Raw genomic sequence first — 5464 nt, 5'->3', positions numbered from 1 at the left:
GTCAACTGTGGTCAGACGATCATGCGTGCCATTCTGGTTCATTCATCGGATGACGTAGCACAAGTCACGAGACTTTCATTGTTCTAAGCCCAAAGAGCTTTTCATCTCTGTTCAAAGGTCGCCAAAGTGATTGCAGTAACAAAACAAATGTACACAATCAGATGAAGACACCAGAAGAATCGCGTCACGGCAAATGATTCTGGTTCAGTCTTGTAATCAACAATTCTATTCTCATAATCGATGTTGTTTTCTGTTTGCGCACGTGATTTCGTTTAGTGAACGCCCTCAAGACCGCCCCCTGGTTTCAGTCCAGATATTAGAAGGAAATTTCGCAACCTTCAGTCACGCGCTGATCCAAACAGTGCCGATCATTGTCACAGGTTGCTCGAGATCAAAGATCTCTTAAGGGCAATGGACGATGAAGCGATTGAAGGTTGTATACTCCGTAGCAAGGAACAGTGGATTGAGCTGGGTGAAAAACTGACGCGGTATTTCTACCAGCTGGAAAACTCAAGCCAGTCACGCAACGCGATCCACAAATTACGCGTTGCCAATAACACTACGGTTAAAACCTCCCGGGGGCATTGTGAAAGAATGCAACGCTTTCTATAAAAATCTCTACACTGAGGAACTGACCGACCGCGAGAGTCAAAACTGGCTCTTAGAACAGCTCGATTCCACTTTGTCATCCGAAGATCAGGCACTTTGCGAGCGAGAGCTGACTGTTCTTGAATATCACGCTGCTCTTTCACAAATGGAATCGGGTAAATCGCCGGGAACAGACGGCTTTCCTGCCGAGTTTTATTCCCGGTTTTGGGGTCTCCTCGGGGGTGTCTCCTCAGACGGGATTTAGTGGATACGCTCAATTTTTCTTTCCGCGAGGGTTTTCTTTCGGACTCGCAGCGCCGGGGAATCCTGCGTTTACTGTTTAGTTCAAGAAAGACGATCCTTTATCGCTCAAAAATTGGCGACCTATCTCGCCTCTAAACCTTGACTATAAGATTGCGACAAAAGCCTTGTCCAATCGCATTCGCAAGGTTCTCCCTAATATCCTCAGCGAGGATCAAAACTGCAGCATCCCTGGACGCAGCATATTTGAAAACCTTTTCCTTTCGATTTCGTGCGGTTTAAACAGCTCCCTGCAGCTGTTATAAGCCTAGACCAAGAGAAAGCTTTTGATCGGTAAACCATATTTTCCTTCAACATGTTCTCGAGAAGTTTAATGTCGGCCCCCGGCTTAATCCCAAGAAAACAGAGGGCTTCTGGGTTGGCTCCCAAGCCGGACGTACCTCAGGACCTGTGAACATCACCTCGATAGCCGATAAGCTTAAAATCCTCGGTGTTTATCTTGGTAACACTAATCTTGACCAAGCTAATTGGGCTGACCGAGTGTCTAAACTCGAAAAAAACGCCTTAACCTCTGGCGCACTAGGACTTTGTCCTTAAAAAGCAAGTCCATGATAACAAACACGCTCGGAACGTCTGGCCTCTGGTACACGGCCACAGAGGTCAATATGTCGGACTGGGTTCACACAAGAGTGTCCAAAGCAATTTGGACATTTTGTGGAATGGGGGAAACCTGCCGTCTTCCGTGGCAACACGGAGGCTTGTCCGTAGTAATTCTCCTTGAGAAATCGCGTGCCCTCAAACTCAGGTGGGTTGCCCCCCCGTGGGTGATTTAACATGGGTATTTTTCGCGCGATACTGGATCGGCTTTCCTCTGAGCCGCCGAAAAATTGGGCGTTTCTACGCTCTAACGAGGTCCCAAAACACCAAGGGGATGCCAAACCCCCCATTTACCAGGCTGTTCTAACCGCTGTTTACCAGACTGTTCGACCGGCCGGATCGGGGTGCATTCCAATCTACTTCCGGACCACAGTGTCAAGACCTTTTATTCAAAGCTCACCTCCCCTTCCCCCCAGCGGCTGCTTTGTGCATTGCAGTGGGAAGGGAGCTTTGACTGCTCATTTAATTGGGATAACATATGGGGTAACATCTATGGTGGTCTTAGTACAAACTGGGAAAGCGACATCGCGTGGCGGATCGCTCACGGCGTAGTCAAGACGCGGGCGTACCTAAAAACCGGGCGCCGACTGGCTGTGAGTGATCGGTGTGCACAGGACGCTTATCCCGGCCTTTTTCCGCCCTGGTGTGCGGGATGGCGAGAAAGGAACCATCTCCCACGCTTTCTGCGCGTGCCGCCTAGTGTCCCCTGTGTGGAGCTGGGTGTCGAAATTAATTGACAAACTTTACGACACACCAATTTTATTAACAAATCCTTTAATTTTATTACGTCAAGGCCTTCCTCGGAGCAACCAGTCTTATTTTTTCAATGAGCTTAGCTCATTTCTCATAAAACTAACTTTAAATGAACTGTGGGCCGCTCGGAACCTGGACACTTTCGAGTCCAAACGACCCTCAGTTCAAACAATCATATCCAGAATTAAGGCGCGTATTGGCCATCGAATCAATGCAGCTTACCATATATCCCCTGGTCCTGATTTCTTCAAATCGTGGGCCCACCGTAATGTTCTGTGTTCCTATGCGAACCAGACCTTAACTATACATATCTAAGTCTTAATTTTCTTCCTGTGCAGGGTCTCCTTCTTTGGTGTACTGCACAGGGTTTATAGCTTTCGTCCTATTTTTCCTTTATTCAATTTTTCTCATTTCCCATTGTGCTGGGTCTCCTTCATCGGGGCACTCTACAGTGTTTTATTTTAGCCGGTTTAATTTGAATTATTTTACTTTTCGCTCAACAATTTGTAGGGAAGCCTGGGGCGAGAAAGGTCCCAAGCCCCATTTCTTATAATAGAAACTTTGTCAAAGATCTGTATTTCCTATGATTCCCATATGATTCTAATCATTGTGACTATTTTAATTCCCAATCATTGTAACTAGATATCAGACATTTGTACAATAAAAGTTAATTTAACAAAAAAAAAGTAGGGACTATCCAAAAACGGACGGATGACGAGTGGGGTCTGAAAATGAGAAAAAAGTTCCGCCCTTTTCCCATTCGTCAACCGACCGCTTTTTCGCGAGTTCCCATTGACCGAGAACCTGGAACAGACTACCTCTCCCCATTCACCCCACGCTGGAACTCTTGGTTTGTGCTCAAATTCTTTACTGTTTCTCTCCGCCCTTTCTAGGCTTGCATTTGCCTCCCCTTTAAAAGGTTAAATCTCCGCGCCATCCTCCTAGCTACCATTATTGTGATGGAAATAAAGTCCTTTTCATACGAAAACGTTTTGCGGGAAGACTCTTTTTGAAAGAGTGGCTTAGAAAAACGAAAATGGTGATTTCAGAATTTTCGGCTAGGCTGTGCCGTCATGCCACTGACCGCACAATTACTTACAAGACTCCTCGCTGCAAACCAATCCAATCATTTCTGACAACGAAGTCTATCAGCTATATTTTTTTATTGTACTATGTTAACCCACAGAGTCCAGACACGCGACAGCTTGTCCATTTTTTTTTTTCTTTTATGAAACGATCGGTCACTTATCGTGCGTTAGTTTTATTTTTAAAAAAATATTTATAGTAGCCTAACCTCACGTTATTATAACTCTCAGTTACACACGCGCTGTGATTGGCTAATTTAGCTGGCCGTAATCTATTGTACGGCCCATTAAAATCTGAAGTGCTCTTAGCGTTAACCTGGCCGGCCAAAACCCACCTGGCGTCGAACTGTCGTGGCTGATCTCAATGAGGTAAAACTCATTTGAAATGAGCAGTGTGATGGTCATAATCTCTTGGGATGAGGTGTAACATGTTGCACAAAATAGGGATAAATGAACGAAGAGGACTACGAAAGTAAGTTCAGATGTAAGTCTCAAAAACGCTTTAAAAACAAAACAAAAAAAAATCGTATTTATCACGCACTCTCAATAACTACACGACAAGAGGTTTGGGCCAACAATTTATTGAGTCAGAATCGACCGCTGTACACTGAGTAACGCGAAAGGTCGTAACTGAATCAATAGCTCCCCTGGGAGGGAGCGCTGGATTAGCGTGCTTACCGTTCGACTCGAGCTTATGAGTGACCGATCAGCGAAGCTAGCGCTCAGATAAGCTTGGTGACGTCAAATGGTCGGAATTACCAAGAATCACTCAACGTAATTATTGCACAACAACTCAGCAATGATTTCGGATTGAATATGTTTTGCATTTGACGTCCGTCAGCTATTTGAAGCTTTTTTGCATAACTAAATGATCTACTGAACACTTCCCACACACACCCAGTAAAGATAGAAGAAAAAATATCTTACTAACCTCATCTAGTTCCGCACTGTAAGTTTTTAGATCATCACTTTTTCCACTTCGTGTTTAGGCCACTGCTGCCATTAGTCGAATTAAGAGAAAAAACACTCGATCCGTAACTTACAGTACAGACCTCGAACTCAGTTTATAAGTGGTATAATGACTGACCTTACATCTTCATTATATCACACATCTAGATACACAACAACATTCTCGACTGATTTTTTTTTGGCAACAAAAACAAAGCAATTGTGGCAGCTCAATTTGATACGTTCCGCACTATAGCTAGAGGGTATATCATCGAATGCACTTTCCATTTTTTGAGTTAACGAGCACATATCCCTTTAGTTTGGGGACAGAGAGCAAAATGCAAGCTTTGAGCACCGAAATTTCGGATGACTCGGTGTCACATAACAAGCGCTGGAAGAAATAACAATTCAGCAAGATTAGCTTAACTGCCGCGTAAAACCTCGGTTCGTTTAATAAAGTATACTATATATTTTACAATTAGATTATGAGCCCGAAATTTCTATCTCGTGATAGTTGCTAGCAGATCTATACTTAAACGTGTGCATACTGGTGCAATGAATCTAGTGTAGAGGTCATTACCTGATTTAGCAACTCCAGGTGAAAAATGGGACCGAATGGAATCCACTTATCGTCTGGATAGCGGTAATAACCAGTATAACTGGGATGTGTGGATGTGATAATCAGCTGCTCTCTTCGAAACTTAGAGTCACAAATGCTTTCATTGTGCAAGCTGTGTGGAGTCGACCATAGCTCTACCGTATTTGTGCCTACAACGAGGAAAAACGCTCCAGAAGCAAAGATTTCAATGATCGGAGCAAACCCAGCCATGTCGCGTTCTGTTGAGAGGGAGGGATCGTCGTAAAAGGGCGAGGCCAAAAAAAGGTGCAAATCGTTCTGGTTAGCCAAGAAAACGGGAACTGAAGAAGAGACGCGACGGAAGCCAGTTAAAAGCTTGATGCAGTGATCAATCTCGTGGAATTACCCGTCGCGATAGGTTGATTCGTAAAGAGCCCGTGCCTCCATGATCAAGTTTCTTTCATGACAATATTACGGTCATGACCCCTTTACCGAAAAGCGAAAACAAAACAAAACAAAACAAAAACAAACAAACAAACAAAAAAACTGGGGTAACAAGATCAATGTGCCTGTGAGCCATTGAACTTGGAAAATA

At 44.3% G+C, this 5464-nt stretch overlaps 1 long non-coding RNA gene across 1 annotated transcript in view; it reads left to right on the top strand.

Moving 5' to 3' along the window:
- The window catches only part of LOC149104286 (uncharacterized), a 198784-nt gene that overhangs the window by 20648 nt on the left and 172672 nt on the right, over window positions 1–5464 (top strand). The gene's annotated exons all lie outside the window — the stretch shown is intronic.

Source organism: Orbicella faveolata, unplaced genomic scaffold, assembly GCF_042242905.1.
Source record: "Orbicella faveolata isolate gen_17 unplaced genomic scaffold, um_ofav_v1 contig_34, whole genome shotgun sequence".
NCBI classification, from domain to species: domain Eukaryota; kingdom Metazoa; phylum Cnidaria; class Anthozoa; order Scleractinia; family Merulinidae; genus Orbicella; species Orbicella faveolata.
Note: the sequence above shows the minus strand (reverse complement) of the source record. Positions and strands in the feature narration are given on the sequence as shown.